This window comes from Prionailurus viverrinus, chromosome X (assembly GCF_022837055.1).
Source record: "Prionailurus viverrinus isolate Anna chromosome X, UM_Priviv_1.0, whole genome shotgun sequence".
NCBI lineage: Eukaryota > Metazoa > Chordata > Mammalia > Carnivora > Felidae > Prionailurus > Prionailurus viverrinus.
Window position 1 is genome coordinate 42,743,638 of NC_062579.1, and position 20,846 is coordinate 42,764,483.

The 20,846-nt window shown below is 49.5% G+C and overlaps 2 long non-coding RNA genes across 2 annotated transcripts; both read left to right on the top strand.

Moving 5' to 3' along the window:
• The first annotated feature begins 1,601 nt into the window (after nucleotides 1–1,601).
• Nucleotides 1,602–7,345, top strand: LOC125157384 (uncharacterized). The gene is made up of 2 exons (XR_007148961.1): nucleotides 1,602–1,869; nucleotides 5,871–7,345. It is a non-coding gene; the product is annotated as an uncharacterized LOC125157384 (long non-coding RNA).
• A 4,947-nt stretch (nucleotides 7,346–12,292) lies between these two features.
• Nucleotides 12,293–18,030, top strand: LOC125157385 (uncharacterized). The gene is made up of 2 exons (XR_007148962.1): nucleotides 12,293–12,560; nucleotides 16,562–18,030. It is a non-coding gene; the product is annotated as an uncharacterized LOC125157385 (long non-coding RNA).
• The last annotated feature ends 2,816 nt before the right edge of the window (nucleotides 18,031–20,846 follow it).

Here is a 20,846-nt window from a genome sequence, read left to right on the forward strand (position 1 = left end):
CATTTCATTTCCACCCATTTGTGCAACTACTTATTGAGACCAAAGTCTATGATTATCACCTTCACCTGAAAGATGTTTTTTCTCGCTTGTGGTGGCAAAATATCCGTCACAAAATTTACCATGTTAAGCATGTTTAAATCAACATCGATCGTTTCCACCAGGAAGTTCACGCTGTTGTGTAACTTTGATATCGCCAGTATCATCCATCTTCAGAGTTTTCATCACCCCACCTATATTTTTGTACCCTTTAAATAAAAACCCCCAGTACCGCTTCCCCTCGGTCCCTGTAATCACTACGTGGGAGGAGGGGGCTGGGGGGGGGGGGGGGGAATGAGCCAAAAGCCAGACGACTTAGAGTCGCAGAAATCCAAGTTGGCGAGGAACCTAGGCAGCAATTTAAGAAAGGCAACTTGAAAGGTAGAAAGATATCCCAGTGCTGCGCATTTTCGGTGGGTCCCTAACACGAAGAAAGAAGCAATTTTAGCAAGGGTAGCCAAACGCACGCATGCATGAAAGAAAGGTCCTTCCCCCCCCCCCCCCAAAGAAAATCATTCCGAGTTTTTTCAAACTCGAAGGGCGGGGGTGGAGGCAGTACTAACGGGTACAGTGCGCAACACTGCCACCTACTGGTTAGAGAAACAGACTGACACACATGGCGAAGGAAAATCGATCTTTTCCGCTGTTCGACTGTAAAGAGCCCTGCAGATCGGAGCTGAGGGAACGAGGAGGAATGCAGCTGAGGGGCAGAGAAAGCTGTAGCACGGTCGATGTGGCTAGGCCTAACCGTCTTTGGCACAGTAGCTTTCCGTGGTTCCGCCCCGGAATTAAGTCAACAGAAGCAGGAAGTCCCGCCTCCGGAAATTCCGGAGTCCGGTAGGAGAAAGGCCGGTCTCAGGGGTTCCTTCCATTTGTAGGGTTTGAGCAGGATTGCGGCGGCTGAGTGAGGTATCCAGCAGTCTGTGTGCTCATCACTGAGGACTCCTTCCATACTGGTCCAAAGCCCCGAACACCTGTTACGCGGGTGCTATTCGTCGATTCCCGGGAGCTCCGACTGTCCCTTGGGCAACCGAGTCCGGATTCCCTGGTCATTGTTCTGCCCACTCCGGCCTGCGTACACGTTCTTCCCGTGGCACAGTTGCTGTAGTCCTGTCAGCCTCCAGGAGACAAACCGGCCACCCGGGTCATCTCCGTCTTTAGTGTAGTTCTTCCCAACCCGGGCATCCCGCTGTCCTCGGACCTCCCCTGTGCCCTGGACTTCTGGAGACCCTGCTCCCCTCGCTGGTGTGACTATCTAGCATTCTCCTCTCTCATCACCACAAACAGGACGCCCTGTTCTCCAGCTCCCTCCCTGGAATGCCTGTACATCCACAGCTGTCAGCCCTTTTGAGAGCCACCAGTTTGAGGGCCACAGGGTTACTTCAGTGTAGATTGTGCTCCCCTCATCCCCACGTAATGAGAAAAGTTTTGTTTTTGAAAGATTAACGTATTGAGCCAATCTCAAGTGCTTTAAAAAAAAATATGTTTATTTATTTTTGAGAGACAGAGATAGAGCGCCAGCAGGGGAGGACCAGAGAGAGGGAGAAAAGGATTCCGAAGCAGTCTCCAGGTTCTGAGCTGTCAGCACAGAGCCCTAAAGCCCCATGCAGGACTCAAACACACAAACCTGAGATCATGACCTCAGCCCCCAAGTAAGAAGCTTAACTAACTGAGCCACCTAGGCGCCCCAAGTGCTGCTCTTTTAATTGATTATGTGGTAAATAGGAGACTGGAAAAAAGGTTGCCAAACCTCCAAGATACTCCTGGACTGGTCACCTAGGAAGACACACCCAGGTTTGCCCCAGAACTCCTGGAAGACATCACAGGCTTTGGGTAAGTTCATCTCTGCTGCCTGAGTATCCTTAATAGTTACCAGGCACTGGTGGGAGCAGAAGACTTAGGATTGAAGCTCTCTGGGTACTGACGTTACAATTGCTGACAAGCATCTCCTAGGAACCTTTTAAAACATGGTGTCTGTCTTCGAACTCTGAGTTTATTTTTATGGATCGTCCCTGCTGACGATGGCACAAGGGTGCATGGACTGACTGGTAATCCTCTCTCTTTTATGTTTCTTTCTCAGCTAGCCAATCCCTTTTTGCTTAATAAAAATAAGAAACAAAAAAAGCAAATCCTAAAGCTTTCCCTTTGGGATCTGGATATACTATATACGAGTCTTGTCAGCATGAAGGTCAAGCAAAGATGAATGTTGTCTCCCAGTATTGGAGGAGTACATGACACAAAGAGGTGGCCGATGGAGGTAAGGCTCTCAGGTCAGACTCCCCTGAATGGGAGGGGACAAGTGAGATGTATCAGACAAGTGGAGGAAAGGATTTTGCACCGATTTGCGTTTGGGACTCAGAGGAGTTCACTTTGCAGGCTGACCCAGCAGTCTCTTTGGGCAGAGGGATGGCTGAGGTTTAGGAACTTAGCTTTCTGGAGCTGATCTTGGCTCCTGCTGTGCTGTGACCTCCCAGAGGCTGCATCCCCAGGTAAGGAAATGTGGAAAGTGAGTGACTCCCCATCAGGGGTTAATGAAGGAGGACTAAGCATGCAGCAGACTAGGTGACCCTGCAGCTGAGGCTGTGGAGCAACAGCCCTTCCCACAGAAGTGATGGACGTTGAGACCAAGAATCCAAGAGGTCTCCACATGCCAACACAGGTGAGCTGAGGCTGGGTCAGCCAGGAAGCAGCAGGTACTGGCCAAGAGGAGAGAGGAAAAAGCAGGTTTCACCAGCCACATGCAAGGTGGTGCAGGTCACTTCACCAGGTGGACCAGGGACACAAGAGTCCTCCTTCCCTCAGAAACCACCCAGGACACTGTGAGCAACATAAGGATTTCATACACCCCATCCCAGCACCACCCGGGGAGACTTGTAAGCCACACATACACCTTCCCCACTTGGAGGCAAGAAGGAAGGTGTGGTGGAAATCTGAGCGACTGAGCACTTCCTCAGCTAGACCAGTCACATGATTGATATCAAAGATGCTTAGCAGATCATCAATGAATTCAGTGGGGTTTTTGCTCCTTTTCTGTGTAGTCCTGAGAGTGAATAATCATGAAGATCACATCAGCCAGAGAGAATCAATTACCCACCGTGCCCTTGTGGTCTGAGGAGCACTGGTGAATCTGTGATCCCAGCTCACCATCCCCACAGGCCCCTGCTCTGTCCACCCTCCAATCAGTCCATGTTAGAGGAGGATGGGGCATCCTTGCCTTGTCCTCTCCTTTAACTAGGACAACGTTTCATGTCCCAGAAATGGACCCCCAAAGCAGAGCACGGAAGGAAGAGCAGACCAGACAGACACAGCGGAGTAACTCATAAGAGCTGTCACTGAGGTGAGCAGGTCCTTCTCAAGTCTGTCATGCCCTCCACGAGTGATGCCAGGCTCCATTCTCCTTTAACAACACAGGCCCCTTTTTTCCAGGGCCTGAGCCATGCATAAAATGCTGTAGCATCCTTTAGGGCTGGAGAAAATCACAAACACATTAGAGCTACTCTGCTTTCATTGCTTCCGTAGCCTTCTGGGACCTCACTGTTGTGCAGGATGCTTTTTTGGGGGGGGGGGCTGTGGTTCCTCCCCCAGTTCCTTCTGAAGGCATCTCAGGACTATACCTCTCTCCTTCCATCCTCTACCATACACCTATCCCTTCAGTCCTAGCCAAAGCACATTCCCATTCTGAAGTGAGATCTATCAGGCAGTGAGAGGGAGGGAGAAGGGGCTGTGTGCTGGAAGGGGGTGAGCCATTCTGTTGTCATGGCAACATTCTTCTGCAGCTCCTCACTGGGTCACTCAGCCTCAGGCGTCAGCTTGCCTGAAGGTCCAGGATAGATGGGAAAGCACTTGTCTCCCTCTCCTTGTCTTTTTGTGATGAGACGTTGAGATGATTTAAAAAGAGAAAAATGGTTACCAGGGTAACTGAAGCTTCATCCATCTGACTCAAGAGGAAAAAAGCCCAAGCCACAAAAGGGAGTAGAAACTAAACCACAGGATGTATCGTGGGAGGCCACCCATAGAGAAAGGGTCCTGACTGTCAGTAAATGTGCTTGTTACACACGCACACGTGGATACAGAGGAGCACTGCTTCCAGCCCAGAGCAGCACACTGACTGAGGCAATAGGTACCAAGGGGGAGACCTGATGAGACAATGAGGAGGGAATGCAGGCCAACCCAGATCAAGCAAGGCAAGAGGGGCAATGTACCTTTTCAGTAGTTATCTACCGGTTCTTTCACGGCTTATTTGAAATCCGCATTTCATTTCCACCTATTTGTGTAACTACTTATTTAGGACAAACTCTATCCTATGTCACCTGTGTCCTCTCCCTTTTGTGGTACTAAAACCGATCACATAAAATGTACCATGTTAAGCATGTTTAAATGAGCATCGATTGGTTCCATCAGGAAGTTCACACTGTTGTGCAACTATCGCCAGTATCATCCATTTCCAAAATTTTCATCATCCGACCTGTATCTTTGTACTCTTTAATTAAGAACCCCCCCCCCCCCCAGTACCGCTTCCCCTCCGCGCCTGGTAATCACTACGTGTGGAGAAAAGCCAAAAAGCAGACGACTTAGAGACGCAGACATCCAAGTTGGTGAAGAACCTCGGCAGCAGTTTAAGAAAAGCAAGTTGAAAGGTAGAAAGATTTTATCCCAGGGCTGCATGTTTTATTGGGTCCCTAACACGTAGAAAAAACCTATTTCCAGCCAGGGCAGCCAAAAGCGCGCATGCGTAAAAGGAAGGTCCTGTTTTTGTTTTGTTGTTGTTGTTGTTGTTTTAAAAAGAAGGCAGCTCTGAGTTTTTTCAAACTCGGAAGGCGGGGGAAGGGGTGGTCCGAACTGGTACAGTGCGCAACACTGCCACCTACTGGCCAGAGAAACGGAACGACACACATCACAAAGGAAAATCCGTCGTTTCCTCTGTTCGCCTGTAAAGAGCCCTGCAGATCATAGCTGAGGTGGCAAAGAGGAATGCTGCTGAGGGGGAGCGAAGGCTGCGGTACAATCGAAGTGGCCCGGCCGAACGGTCTTCGGCACAATAGCCTTCTATGGTCCCGCCCCGGAACTAAGCCAACAGAAGCAGGAAGGCCCGCGTCCGGAAGTTCCGGCGCCCGGTAGAGGAAAAGGCAGGGCTTCGGGATGCGTTCCAATTGTGAGGGTCTGAGCCTGGTTCCGGCGACTGAGTGAGGTCCTTGCCAGTCTGTGTGCCCAGCTCTGAAGACGGTTTCCATACTCGTCCAAGGCCCCAAACCCCTGTTATCCGGCTGCTATTCCTCGATCCCCGGACTCTCAGACCGTCCTTTGGGCGAGGCGTGTCCGAATCCCCTGGTCATTGTTCTGCCCACTCCAGCCTGTGAACGTTGGTCCCAAGGCACAGTTGCTATCCTCCTCTCAGCCCTCCCTCCCCTGCTGCCTCCAGGCCTATCAAGGCCCTAGAAGACGAACCGGCCACCCCCGGTCCTCTCCGTCCTCAGGGTTGTTCTCCCCAACACGAATATCCAGCTGCCCATGGACCTGCCTTGGACCCTGGACATCAGGAACCCCGCTCCCCTCCCTGGAGTCGCTGTCTAGCATTCCTCTCTCTCGTCACCCCCAAAAGGCCTGTTCTCCAGCCCCCTCCCTCTACTGCGTCTACAGCCTAGGCATTAAGCCCTTTAGGGAACCCCCGGTTCCATGGCCACTAGGTCATGTCACATTCTATTAGGCCAGCTTAAGGGGCTATAAATTGTCCCGCGCAAAACAGGTCTTTGCTCCTTCCTCTCTCCTCTCCTGGTACACCCTAATAAAGACGAAATCCTGCAACCTCCTGACCTGTATCTTTTCTCTATCTGCAGTAACCTTCTAGTGCTCCATGACCCACGCTTCTCAAGAAGTTCAATGGTAATACGTTAAAAAGAAGAAGAAGAAGAAGAAGAAGAAGAAGAAGAAAAGAAAAAAGAGCAGTTATCAGACAGGAACTCTCACCACTTCACAGCAACACCTGATCTGCACCTGTATCTCTGCTATCCCTGTGGAATAAAGGACCTTATCCTACCTGAGGCCAGGCCCTTCACCTGGATCCCATGCCCATCTTCTGGAGGAGGAGTAGGACTTTGCAATGATTCCAATGATCACCTATCCATTTATTTCTCCATCATTCTGTTATCTATGATACAAGAGGCAGTAAAACGTAAAGCCATCCCTTATCCCATATCTTTCTGAGACACTGCCACATTTCGCTTGCTGTAAACAGCAAGTCTTCCCTTGTTCTGTAACTTTTTTTTTTTTTTTTTTTGCTAACTTCTCCAGTCCAGCTTCTATCAGCCTGCCCCCCAAATGAAAACAGCTGTCAAGGGCACCAGTGAATCCCTTTGATGATGTCCTCTCCTCAACCTACTGTACCTCTCAGATAGCTCTGGTACACTTAACAATTGCCTGGTTCTTGAAAATGTCCCTCCCTCCCTTTCTTCTAATTTGTACTTTGGCCTATTTGAAAATTTACTCTTTGGGTGATGTTCTCGCAACCCCAGTGGCCACTGTGCTCCTTGTCAGTGTTTATTGCTCACTCCCTATTCCACAGGGCTTTTAACAGGGCCCTTCCCATCTACACTCTCTCTGTGGGTTGTTTCATCCTTGGTGCCAGCACAGAGCATGGACACAACGGGACCTCCCACGTTCGTACCTCACGCATCAACCTGTCCCCTGAGATCCACATTTGTCTGTGTCTTTGCTGGATGACCAGAAGGGACCAGACACTTAACATGTCCCAAGCACGCCTCTTCATGTGACGTGTTCCTTTGGTCTCCACTGCAACCCAGCACCACGTCCTCTGGATTCGATCTTCTGAAAACATCCTGTATCCATCCCGTTCTGTGCTCATCTACTGCTACTGTTTTCGTATCCAAATAAACTGCTCATCTCTTGTCTTCACGGCAGTAACTCTGGCCTACTCCCGTTCCTTGCACATGCTTCTTCCCTCCTTAGGACATTGGTGATCACAGTTGTCTCTGCCTGGAAGAGTCTCTCCCTGGATCCTTACATGGTGGGTTCCTTCTAACCTTCTGGTTTCTGCTCCATTATTGCCTCCTCAGAGAGGCTCTCCGTGACCACCTTGTGTAAAGTAGGTTGTTCCTGGCCTAGGACCTGGGTTATTTTCTTCCTTACAGCCCACTAATTTGCTTATTCCTTGGTTGGTTGGTTGGTTGGTTGGTTTGTATTCTCTCACTCCCCAGATAAGTGCTACGTGACCAGCTTGTACAAGAGCACCACACACCTATTAAGAGGGGCTCTCATTAATGTTATGGAATGCCGAATAAAAGGTCACCTGACACCTGTTGTTGCTTTGTTGTGGGTTACTGAAAGGGTATCACTGGGGCGGGGGAGGGTTCCTGGATAATCTCCCTTTAAACCCACAGGAACACGTGTGCCCCATGGTAACTCCTGCAGGTTTTGAGGTGTTTGTACTAATGACACACAAAAAACTTTCTTCTCAGTCGTTAAATTACTTCACTTGCTGCTTAAAATGAGATACCCATGATGAATGAGAGAAAGAAAGAGAAGAGGTTGGCCCATCATAAGGACACCTAGGGTGGGCAGCAGTGCTCTCAAGACTTCATCTAGTGAACTCGCAGGCTGCATAGCAGCAGGCGCGTTCCTTAGTGTCCCTGTGACTTGGTTTCTCCATCTGCACTTAGGACAGTCAGGGCATGTGCCCGTAAGGTGAATGAAACTATTTTCAGAACAAAGCTGGCACCAGGAGTTCTCAGGATGTTTGATAAATCATTGCTTCGCATTGTGAGTGACTGCCTGTGGGAGAATCAGGAGCCTGAGAAGAGCTGCTGGAGGCCAGAGTGTTCCCACGTGTATTGTCTGTATGGGACCCACATCCATGGAACTAGCTAGGGAGAAACTGTCCTGGTTAGGACCGAGCCAGGAACCTGTATTGTAACTCCAGCAGGAAGGCCACTAAAGGCATTGTGCCCAGAATGCGAAGTTCTCAAGCAAACACTTTCATTTTGGGGATTTTACCTTTAGGGCAGTTGTTCTTTAATTCTGTTTTCCAGTCATGTAGACTGTGCTTCCCCCGGTAATGAGAAAAGTAGTTACTTTGAACGATTAAACTATGGAGCCAGTCTCCGTGCTGCCGGTTTAATTCATTATGTGGTAAATAGGAGACTGGAAAAACAGGTTGCCAAACCTCCAAATACTCCTGGACTAGTCACCTAGGAAGACACACCCAGATTTGCCCCAGAACTCTTGGAAAACATCACAAGCTTTGGGTAAGTTCATCTCTGCTGCCGAGTGTCCAGGTGCTGGTGGGAGCAGAGGATTTAGGATTGAAGCTCTCTGGGTACGGATGTTACAATTGCTGACAAGCATCTCCTAGGACCCTTTTAAAACATGGTGTCTGTCTTTGAACTCTGAGTTTACTTTTATAGATCGTCCGTACTGACAATGGCACAAGGGTGCATGGACTGACTGGTAATCCTCTCTCTTTTATGTTTCTTTCTCAGCTAGCCAATCCCTTTTTGCTTAATAATAATAATAATAATAAGCAAATCCTAAAGCTTTCCCTTTGGGATCTGGATATACTATATACGAGTCTTGTCAGCATGAAGGTCAAGCAAAGATGAATGTTGTCTCCCAGTATTGGAGGAGTACATGACACAAAGAGGTGGCCGATGGAGGTAAGGCTCTCAGGTCAGACTCCCCTGAATGGGAGGGGACAAGTGAGATGTATCAGACAAGTGGAGGAAAGGATTTTGCACCGATTTGCGTTTGGGACTCAGAGGAGTTCACTTTGCAGGCTGACCCAGCAGTCTCTTTGGGCAGAGGGATGGCTGAAGTTTAGGAACTTAGCTTTCTGGAGCTGATCCTGGCTCCCGCTGTGCTGTCTCACCTCAGGGGCTGCATTCCCAGTAGAGGAAATGTGGAAAGTGACTGAGGCCACATGAAAGGGTCCATGAATGAGGTCTAAATAGGCAAAGGACTAGACCCTGCAGCTGAGGCTGTGAAGCAAAGGCCCTGTCAAGGGTGGTGATGGAGGTTGAGACCAAGAATCCGAGAGGTCTACAGATGCCAGCACAGGTGAGCTGAGGCTAAGTGAGCCAGGGGGCATCCTGTGCCCATGAAAAGGAAGACAGGGACATGTAAGTTTCACTAGTGAAATGCACACATGGTGCAGGTAACTTCACCAGGTGGACCAGGGAGACGAGAATCCTCCTTCCCTAGAAACCACCCAGAACACTGTGAGCAACTTAAGAATTTCACAAACCCCCCTTCCAACATCACCCAGGAGACTTGTAAACCACAATACACCTTCCCCACCTTGGAGGCAAGTAGGGAGGTTTGGTCGAAATCTGAGTGAGTGGGCATCCTCAACTAGACCAGTCACATGATCGATATCGAACACGCTTACCAGCTCAGCAATGATATCTGTGTGCTTTTTGTTCCTTTTCTATGCAGTCCTAAGAGAGGACAGTCACGATAAAGATCACATCAGCTAGAGAGAATAAATTAACCACAGTGCCCTTGTGGTCCAAGAAGCACTAGTGAATCTGTGATTCCCAGCTCACCATCCCCACAGGTCCTGCTCTGTCCACCCTCCAATCAGTCCATGTTAGGGGAGAATGGGGCATCCTTGCCTTTTCATCTCACTTAACTAGGACAACGTTTCATGTCCATAAATGGATCCCAACAGTGGGGCACAGAAGGAAGTGCAGACCAGACAGACACACAGAGCGGAGTAACTCATGAGAGCTGTCACTGAGCTGAGCAGGTCCGACTCGACTCTGTCATTGTCCTCTCCACGAGCAATGCCAGGTTCCAGTCTCCTTTAACAACACAGGCCCTGTTGTCCAGGGCCTGAGCGGTAGAGCTTGTCCTCAGAAAATGGTGTAGCCTCCTGTAGAGCTGGAGAAAATCATAAAAGCACATTGGAGCCACTCTGCTTTCATAGCTTTCATAGCCTCCTGGGATCTCAGTGCTTTCTAGGATGGTTTCTTTGGGGCTTTGGTTCCTCCCCCAGTCCCTTCTGAGGGCATCCCAAGTTTACACCTCTCTCTTTGAATCCTCTACTGTACATCTATCTCTTCCCATCTAGCCCAAGCACATTTCCATTCTCGTAGGAGATCTAGCAGGCTGGGAGAGGGAGGGAGAAGGGCCTGTGTGCTGGAAGGGAGTGAGGGATTCTGTTGTCTTGGCAACATTCTTCTGCTCAACCTCAGGCATCAGCCCCTCTGAAGGTCCGGTCAGATGAGAAAGCACTTGTCTCCATCCCCCTCTCTTTCTGTGATCAGACATTGAGATTAACAAAAACCAAAACTGGTAACCAGGGTAACTGAAGCTTCATCAATCTGAAGGAAAAAAACCCAAACCAGAAAAAGAAGTAGAAACGAAACCATAGGATGTATTGTCTGAGGCTGCCCACAGACACCGGGTCCTGACTCCAATAAATGTGCTTGTTCCAAGTGTCCTGTGCACCGACATGTGCACATGTGGATACAGAGGAGCACTGCTTCCAGCCCAGTGCAGCACAGTGACTGAGACAAAAGGTACCTACAGGGGATGAGACAATGAGGAGGGAATGCAGGCCGACCCAGATCAAGCAAGACAAGAGGGGTAATGTACCTTTTCAGTAGTTATCTACAGGTTCTTTCACGGCTTATTTGAAATCTGCATTTCATTTCCACCCATTTGTGCAACTACTTATTGAGACCAAAGTCTATGATTATCACCTTCACCTGAAAGATGTTTTTTCTCGCTTGTGGTGGCAAAATATCCGTCACAAAATTTACCATGTTAAGCATGTTTAAATCAACATCGATCGTTTCCACCAGGAAGTTCACGCTGTTGTGTAACTTTGATATCGCCAGTATCATCCATCTTCAGAGTTTTCATCACCCCACCTATATTTTTGTACCCTTTAAATAAAAACCCCCAGTACCGCTTCCCCTCGGTCCCTGTAATCACTACGTGGGAGGAGGGGGCTGGGGGGGGGGGGGGGAATGAGCCAAAAGCCAGACGACTTAGAGTCGCAGAAATCCAAGTTGGCGAGGAACCTAGGCAGCAATTTAAGAAAGGCAACTTGAAAGGTAGAAAGATATCCCAGTGCTGCGCATTTTCGGTGGGTCCCTAACACGAAGAAAGAAGCAATTTTAGCAAGGGTAGCCAAACGCACGCATGCATGAAAGAAAGGTCCTTCCCCCCCCCCCCCCAAAGAAAATCATTCCGAGTTTTTTCAAACTCGAAGGGCGGGGGTGGAGGCAGTACTAACGGGTACAGTGCGCAACACTGCCACCTACTGGTTAGAGAAACAGACTGACACACATGGCGAAGGAAAATCGATCTTTTCCGCTGTTCGACTGTAAAGAGCCCTGCAGATCGGAGCTGAGGGAACGAGGAGGAATGCAGCTGAGGGGCAGAGAAAGCTGTAGCACGGTCGATGTGGCTAGGCCTAACCGTCTTTGGCACAGTAGCTTTCCGTGGTTCCGCCCCGGAATTAAGTCAACAGAAGCAGGAAGTCCCGCCTCCGGAAATTCCGGAGTCCGGTAGGAGAAAGGCCGGTCTCAGGGGTTCCTTCCATTTGTAGGGTTTGAGCAGGATTGCGGCGGCTGAGTGAGGTATCCAGCAGTCTGTGTGCTCATCACTGAGGACTCCTTCCATACTGGTCCAAAGCCCCGAACACCTGTTACGCGGGTGCTATTCGTCGATTCCCGGGAGCTCCGACTGTCCCTTGGGCAACCGAGTCCGGATTCCCTGGTCATTGTTCTGCCCACTCCGGCCTGCGTACACGTTCTTCCCGTGGCACAGTTGCTGTAGTCCTGTCAGCCTCCAGGAGACAAACCGGCCACCCGGGTCATCTCCGTCTTTAGTGTAGTTCTTCCCAACCCGGGCATCCCGCTGTCCTCGGACCTCCCCTGTGCCCTGGACTTCTGGAGACCCTGCTCCCCTCGCTGGTGTGACTATCTAGCATTCTCCTCTCTCATCACCACAAACAGGACGCCCTGTTCTCCAGCTCCCTCCCTGGAATGCCTGTACATCCACAGCTGTCAGCCCTTTTGAGAGCCACCAGTTTGAGGGCCACAGGGTTACTTCAGTGTAGATTGTGCTCCCCTCATCCCCACGTAATGAGAAAAGTTTTGTTTTTGAAAGATTAACGTATTGAGCCAATCTCAAGTGCTTTAAAAAAAAATATGTTTATTTATTTTTGAGAGACAGAGATAGAGCGCCAGCAGGGGAGGACCAGAGAGAGGGAGAAAAGGATTCCGAAGCAGTCTCCAGGTTCTGAGCTGTCAGCACAGAGCCCTAAAGCCCCATGCAGGACTCAAACACACAAACCTGAGATCATGACCTCAGCCCCCAAGTAAGAAGCTTAACTAACTGAGCCACCTAGGCGCCCCAAGTGCTGCTCTTTTAATTGATTATGTGGTAAATAGGAGACTGGAAAAAAGGTTGCCAAACCTCCAAGATACTCCTGGACTGGTCACCTAGGAAGACACACCCAGGTTTGCCCCAGAACTCCTGGAAGACATCACAGGCTTTGGGTAAGTTCATCTCTGCTGCCTGAGTATCCTTAATAGTTACCAGGCACTGGTGGGAGCAGAAGACTTAGGATTGAAGCTCTCTGGGTACTGACGTTACAATTGCTGACAAGCATCTCCTAGGAACCTTTTAAAACATGGTGTCTGTCTTCGAACTCTGAGTTTATTTTTATGGATCGTCCCTGCTGACGATGGCACAAGGGTGCATGGACTGACTGGTAATCCTCTCTCTTTTATGTTTCTTTCTCAGCTAGCCAATCCCTTTTTGCTTAATAAAAATAAGAAACAAAAAAAGCAAATCCTAAAGCTTTCCCTTTGGGATCTGGATATACTATATACGAGTCTTGTCAGCATGAAGGTCAAGCAAAGATGAATGTTGTCTCCCAGTATTGGAGGAGTACATGACACAAAGAGGTGGCCGATGGAGGTAAGGCTCTCAGGTCAGACTCCCCTGAATGGGAGGGGACAAGTGAGATGTATCAGACAAGTGGAGGAAAGGATTTTGCACCGATTTGCGTTTGGGACTCAGAGGAGTTCACTTTGCAGGCTGACCCAGCAGTCTCTTTGGGCAGAGGGATGGCTGAGGTTTAGGAACTTAGCTTTCTGGAGCTGATCTTGGCTCCTGCTGTGCTGTGACCTCCCAGAGGCTGCATCCCCAGGTAAGGAAATGTGGAAAGTGAGTGACTCCCCATCAGGGGTTAATGAAGGAGGACTAAGCATGCAGCAGACTAGGTGACCCTGCAGCTGAGGCTGTGGAGCAACAGCCCTTCCCACAGAAGTGATGGACGTTGAGACCAAGAATCCAAGAGGTCTCCACATGCCAACACAGGTGAGCTGAGGCTGGGTCAGCCAGGAAGCAGCAGGTACTGGCCAAGAGGAGAGAGGAAAAAGCAGGTTTCACCAGCCACATGCAAGGTGGTGCAGGTCACTTCACCAGGTGGACCAGGGACACAAGAGTCCTCCTTCCCTCAGAAACCACCCAGGACACTGTGAGCAACATAAGGATTTCATACACCCCATCCCAGCACCACCCGGGGAGACTTGTAAGCCACACATACACCTTCCCCACTTGGAGGCAAGAAGGAAGGTGTGGTGGAAATCTGAGCGACTGAGCACTTCCTCAGCTAGACCAGTCACATGATTGATATCAAAGATGCTTAGCAGATCATCAATGAATTCAGTGGGGTTTTTGCTCCTTTTCTGTGTAGTCCTGAGAGTGAATAATCATGAAGATCACATCAGCCAGAGAGAATCAATTACCCACCGTGCCCTTGTGGTCTGAGGAGCACTGGTGAATCTGTGATCCCAGCTCACCATCCCCACAGGCCCCTGCTCTGTCCACCCTCCAATCAGTCCATGTTAGAGGAGGATGGGGCATCCTTGCCTTGTCCTCTCCTTTAACTAGGACAACGTTTCATGTCCCAGAAATGGACCCCCAAAGCAGAGCACGGAAGGAAGAGCAGACCAGACAGACACAGCGGAGTAACTCATAAGAGCTGTCACTGAGGTGAGCAGGTCCTTCTCAAGTCTGTCATGCCCTCCACGAGTGATGCCAGGCTCCATTCTCCTTTAACAACACAGGCCCCTTTTTTCCAGGGCCTGAGCCATGCATAAAATGCTGTAGCATCCTTTAGGGCTGGAGAAAATCACAAACACATTAGAGCTACTCTGCTTTCATTGCTTCCGTAGCCTTCTGGGACCTCACTGTTGTGCAGGATGCTTTTTTGGGGGGGGGGGCTGTGGTTCCTCCCCCAGTTCCTTCTGAAGGCATCTCAGGATTATACCTCTCTCCTTCCATCCTCTACCATACACCTATCCCTTCAGTCCTAGCCAAAGCACATTCCCATTCTGAAGTGAGATCTATCAGGCAGTGAGAGGGAGGGAGAAGGGGCTGTGTGCTGGAAGGGGGTGAGCCATTCTGTTGTCATGGCAACATTCTTCTGCAGCTCCTCACTGGGTCACTCAGCCTCAGGCGTCAGCTTGCCTGAAGGTCCAGGATAGATGGGAAAGCACTTGTCTCCCTCTCCTTGTCTTTTTGTGATGAGACGTTGAGATGATTTAAAAAGAGAAAAATGGTTACCAGGGTAACTGAAGCTTCATCCATCTGACTCAAGAGGAAAAAAGCCCAAGCCACAAAAGGGAGTAGAAAGTAAACCACAGGATGTATCGTGGGAGGCCACCCATAGAGAAAGGGTCCTGACTGTCAGTAAATGTGCTTGTTACACACGCACACGTGGATACAGAGGAGCACTGCTTCCAGCCCAGAGCAGCACACTGACTGAGGCAATAGGTACCAAGGGGGAGACCTGATGAGACAATGAGGAGGGAATGCAGGCCAACCCAGATCAAGCAAGGCAAGAGGGGCAATGTACCTTTTCAGTAGTTATCTACCGGTTCTTTCACGGCTTATTTGAAATCCGCATTTCATTTCCACCTATTTGTGTAACTACTTATTTAGGACAAACTCTATCCTATGTCACCTGTGTCCTCTCCCTTTTGTGGTACTAAAACCGATCACATAAAATGTACCATGTTAAGCATGTTTAAATGAGCATCGATTGGTTCCATCAGGAAGTTCACACTGTTGTGCAACTATCGCCAGTATCATCCATTTCCAAAATTTTCATCATCCGACCTGTATCTTTGTACTCTTTAATTAAGAAACCCCCCCCCCCCCAGTACCGCTTCCCCTCCGCGCCTGGTAATCACTACGTGTGGAGAAAAGCCAAAAAGCAGACGACTTAGAGACGCAGACATCCAAGTTGGTGAAGAACCTCGGCAGCAGTTTAAGAAAAGCAAGTTGAAAGGTAGAAAGATTTTATCCCAGGGCTGCATGTTTTATTGGGTCCCTAACACGTAGAAAAAACCTATTTCCAGCCAGGGCAGCCAAAAGCGCGCATGCGTAAAAGGAAGGTCCTGTTTTTGTTTTGTTGTTGTTGTTGTTGTTTTAAAAAGAAGGCAGCTCTGAGTTTTTTCAAACTCGGAAGGCGGGGGAAGGGGTGGTCCGAACTGGTACAGTGCGCAACACTGCCACCTACTGGCCAGAGAAACGGAACGACACACATCACAAAGGAAAATCCGTCGTTTCCTCTGTTCGCCTGTAAAGAGCCCTGCAGATCATAGCTGAGGTGGCAAAGAGGAATGCTGCTGAGGGGGAGCGAAGGCTGCGGTACAATCGAAGTGGCCCGGCCGAACGGTCTTCGGCACAATAGCCTTCTATGGTCCCGCCCCGGAACTAAGCCAACAGAAGCAGGAAGGCCCGCGTCCGGAAGTTCCGGCGCCCGGTAGAGGAAAAGGCAGGGCTTCGGGATGCGTTCCAATTGTGAGGGTCTGAGCCTGGTTCCGGCGACTGAGTGAGGTCCTTGCCAGTCTGTGTGCCCAGCTCTGAAGACGGTTTCCATACTCGTCCAAGGCCCCAAACCCCTGTTATCCGGCTGCTATTCCTCGATCCCCGGACTCTCAGACCGTCCTTTGGGCGAGGCGTGTCCGAATCCCCTGGTCATTGTTCTGCCCACTCCAGCCTGTGAACGTTGGTCCCAAGGCACAGTTGCTATCCTCCTCTCAGCCCTCCCTCCCCTGCTGCCTCCAGGCCTATCAAGGCCCTAGAAGACGAACCGGCCACCCCCGGTCCTCTCCGTCCTCAGGGTTGTTCTCCCCAACACGAATATCCAGCTGCCCATGGACCTGCCTTGGACCCTGGACATCAGGAACCCCGCTCCCCTCCCTGGAGTCGCTGTCTAGCATTCCTCTCTCTCGTCACCCCCAAAAGGCCTGTTCTCCAGCCCCCTCCCTCTACTGCGTCTACAGCCTAGGCATTAAGCCCTTTAGGGAACCCCCGGTTCCATGGCCACTAGGTCATGTCACATTCTATTAGGCCAGCTTAAGGGGCTATAAATTGTCCCGCGCAAAACAGGTCTTTGCTCCTTCCTCTCTCCTCTCCTGGTACACCCTAATAAAGACGAAATCCTGCAACCTCCTGACCTGTATCTTTTCTCTATCTGCAGTAACCTTCTAGTGCTCCATGACCCACGCTTCTCAAGAAGTTCAATGGTAATACGTTAAAAAGAAGAAGAAGAAGAAGAAGAAGAAGAAAAGAAAAAAGAGCAGTTATCAGACAGGAACTCTCACCACTTCACAGCAACACCTGATCTGCACCTGTATCTCTGCTATCCCTGTGGAATAAAGGACCTTATCCTACCTGAGGCCAGGCCCTTCACCTGGATCCCATGCCCATCTTCTGGAGGAGGAGTAGGACTTTGCAATGATTCCAATGATCACCTATCCATTTATTTCTCCATCATTCTGTTATCTATGATACAAGAGGCAGTAAAACGTAAAGCCATCCCTTATCCCATATCTTTCTGAGACACTGCCACATTTCGCTTGCTGTAAACAGCAAGTCTTCCCTTGTTCTGTAACTTTTTTTTTTTTTTTTTTTGCTAACTTCTCCAGTCCAGCTTCTATCAGCCTGCCCCCCAAATGAAAACAGCTGTCAAGGGCACCAGTGAATCCCTTTGATGATGTCCTCTCCTCAACCTACTGTACCTCTCAGATAGCTCTGGTACACTTAACAATTGCCTGGTTCTTGAAAATGTCCCTCCCTCCCTTTCTTCTAATTTGTACTTTGGCCTATTTGAAAATTTACTCTTTGGGTGATGTTCTCGCAACCCCAGTGGCCACTGTGCTCCTTGTCAGTGTTTATTGCTCACTCCCTATTCCACAGGGCTTTTAACAGGGCCCTTCCCATCTACACTCTCTCTGTGGGTTGTTTCATCCTTGGTGCCAGCACAGAGCATGGACACAACGGGACCTCCCACGTTCGTACCTCACGCATCAACCTGTCCCCTGAGATCCACATTTGTCTGTGTCTTTGCTGGATGACCAGAAGGGACCAGACACTTAACATGTCCCAAGCACGCCTCTTCATGTGACGTGTTCCTTTGGTCTCCACTGCAACCCAGCACCACGTCCTCTGGATTCGATCTTCTGAAAACATCCTGTATCCATCCCGTTCTGTGCTCATCTACTGCTACTGTTTTCGTATCCAAATAAACTGCTCATCTCTTGTCTTCACGGCAGTAACTCTGGCCTACTCCCGTTCCTTGCACATGCTTCTTCCCTCCTTAGGACATTGGTGATCACAGTTGTCTCTGCCTGGAAGAGTCTCTCCCTGGATCCTTACATGGTGGGTTCCTTCTAACCTTCTGGTTTCTGCTCCATTATTGCCTCCTCAGAGAGGCTCTCCGTGACCACCTTGTGTAAAGTAGGTTGTTCCTGGCCTAGGACCTGGGTTATTTTCTTCCTTACAGCCCACTAATTTGCTTATTCCTTGGTTGGTTGGTTGGTTGGTTGGTTTGTATTCTCTCACTCCCCAGATAAGTGCTACGTGACCAGCTTGTACAAGAGCACCACACACCTATTAAGAGGGGCTCTCATTAATGTTATGGAATGCCGAATAAAAGGTCACCTGACACCTGTTGTTGCTTTGTTGTGGGTTACTGAAAGGGTATCACTGGGGCGGGGGAGGGTTCCTGGATAATCTCCCTTTAAACCCACAGGAACACGTGTGCCCCATGGTAACTCCTGCAGGTTTTGAGGTGTTTGTACTAATGACACACAAAAAACTTTCTTCTCAGTCGTTAAATTACTTCACTTGCTGCTTAAAATGAGATACCCATGATGAATGAGAGAAAGAAAGAGAAGAGGTTGGCCCATCATAAGGACACCTAGGGTGGGCAGCAGTGCTCTCAAGACTTCATCTAGTGAACTCGCAGGCTGCATAGCAGCAGGCGCGTTCCTTAGTGTCCCTGTGACTTGGTTTCTCCATCTGCACTTAGGACAGTCAGGGCATGTGCCCGTAAGGTGAATGAAACTATTTTCAGAACAAAGCTGGCACCAGGAGTTCTCAGGATGTTTGATAAATCATTGCTTCGCATTGTGAGTGACTGCCTGTGGGAGAATCAGGAGCCTGAGAAGAGCTGCTGGAGGCCAGAGTGTTCCCACGTGTATTGTCTGTATGGGACCCACATCCATGGAACTAGCTAGGGAGAAACTGTCCTGGTTAGGACCGAGCCAGGAACCTGTATTGTAACTCCAGCAGGAAGGCCACTAAAGGCATTGTGCCCAGAATGCGAAGTTCTCAAGCAAACACTTTCATTTTGGGGATTTTACCTTTAGGGCAGTTGTTCTTTAATTCTGTTTTCCAGTCATGTAGACTGTGCTTCCCCCGGTAATGAGAAAAGTAGTTACTTTGAACGATTAAACTATGGAGCCAGTCTCCGTGCTGCCGGTTTAATTCATTATGTGGTAAATAGGAGACTGGAAAAACAGGTTGCCAAACCTCCAAATACTCCTGGACTAGTCACCTAGGAAGACACACCCAGATTTGCCCCAGAACTCTTGGAAAACATCACAAGCTTTGGGTAAGTTCATCTCTGCTGCCGAGTGTCCAGGTGCTGGTGGGAGCAGAGGATTTAGGATTGAAGCTCTCTGGGTACGGATGTTACAATTGCTGACAAGCATCTCCTAGGACCCTTTTAAAACATGGTGTCTGTCTTTGAACTCTGAGTTTACTTTTATAGATCGTCCGTACTGACAATGGCACAAGGGTGCATGGACTGACTGGTAATCCTCTCTCTTTTATGTTTCTTTCTCAGCTAGCCAATCCCTTTTTGCTTAATAATAATAATAATAATAAGCAAATCCTAAAGCTTTCCCTTTGGGATCTGGATATACTATATACGAGTCTTGTCAGCATGAAGGTCAAGCAAAGATGAATGTTGTCTCCCAGTATTGGAGGAGTACATGACACAAAGAGGTGGCCGATGGAGGTAAGGCTCTCAGGTCAGACTCCCCTGAATGGGAGGGGACAAGTGAGATGTATCAGACAAGTGGAGGAAAGGATTTTGCACCGATTTGCGTTTGGGACTCAGAGGAGTTCACTTTGCAGGCTGACCCAGCAGTCTCTTTGGGCAGAGGGATGGCTGAAGTTTAGGAACTTAGCTTTCTGGAGCTGATCCTGGCTCCCGCTGTGCTGTCTCACCTCAGGGGCTGCATTCCCAGTAGAGGAAATGTGGAAAGTGACTGAGGCCACATGAAAGGGTCCATGAATGAGGTCTAAATAGGCAAAGGACTAGACCCTGCAGCTGAGGCTGTGAAGCAAAGGCCCTGTCAAGGGTGGTGATGGAGGTTGAGACCAAGAATCCGAGAGGTCTACAGATGCCAGCACAGGTGAGCTGAGGCTAAGTGAGCCAGGGGGCATCCTGTGCCCATGAAAAGGAAGACAGGGACATGTAAGTTTCACTAGTGAAATGCACACATGGTGCAGGTAACTTCACCAGGTGGACCAGGGAGACGAGAATCCTCCTTCCCTAGAAACCACCCAGAACACTGTGAGCAACTTAAGAATTTCACAAACCCCCCTTCCAACATCACCCAGGAGACTTGTAAACCACAATACACCTTCCCCACCTTGGAGGCAAGTAGGGAGGTTTGGTCGAAATCTGAGTGAGTGGGCATCCTCAACTAGACCAGTCACATGATCGATATCGAACACGCTTACCAGCTCAGCAATGATATCTGTGTGCTTTTTGTTCCTTTTCTATGCAGTCCTAAGAGAGGACAGTCACGATAAAGATCACATCAGCTAGAGAGAATAAATTAACCACAGTGCCCTTGTGGTCCAAGAAGCACTAGTGAATCTGTGATTCCCAGCTCACCATCCCCACAGGTCCTGCTCTGTCCACCCTCCAATCAGTCCATGTTAGGGGAGAATGGGGCATCCTTGCCTTTTCATCTCACTTAACTAGGACAACGTTTCATGTCCATAAATGGATCCCAACAGTGGGGCACAGAAGGAAGTGCAGACCAGACAGACACACAGAGCGGAGTAACTCATGAGAGCTGTCACTGAGCTGAGCAGGTCCGACTCGACTCTGTCATTGTCCTCTCCACGAGCAATGCCAGGTTCCAGTCTCCTTTAACAACACAGGCCCTGTTGTCCAGGGCCTGAGCGGTAGAGCTTGTCCTCAGAAAATGGTGTAGCCTCCTGTAGAGCTGGAGAAAATCATAAAAGCACATTGGAGCCACTCTGCTTTCATAGCTTTCATAGCCTCCTGGGATCTCAGTGCTTTCTAGGATGGTTTCTTTGGGGCTTTGGTTCCTCCCCCAGTCCCTTCTGAGGGCATCCCAAGTTTACACCTCTCTCTTTGAATCCTCTACTGTACATCTATCTCTTCCCATCTAGCCCAAGCACATTTCCATTCTCGTAGGAGATCTAGCAGGCTGGGA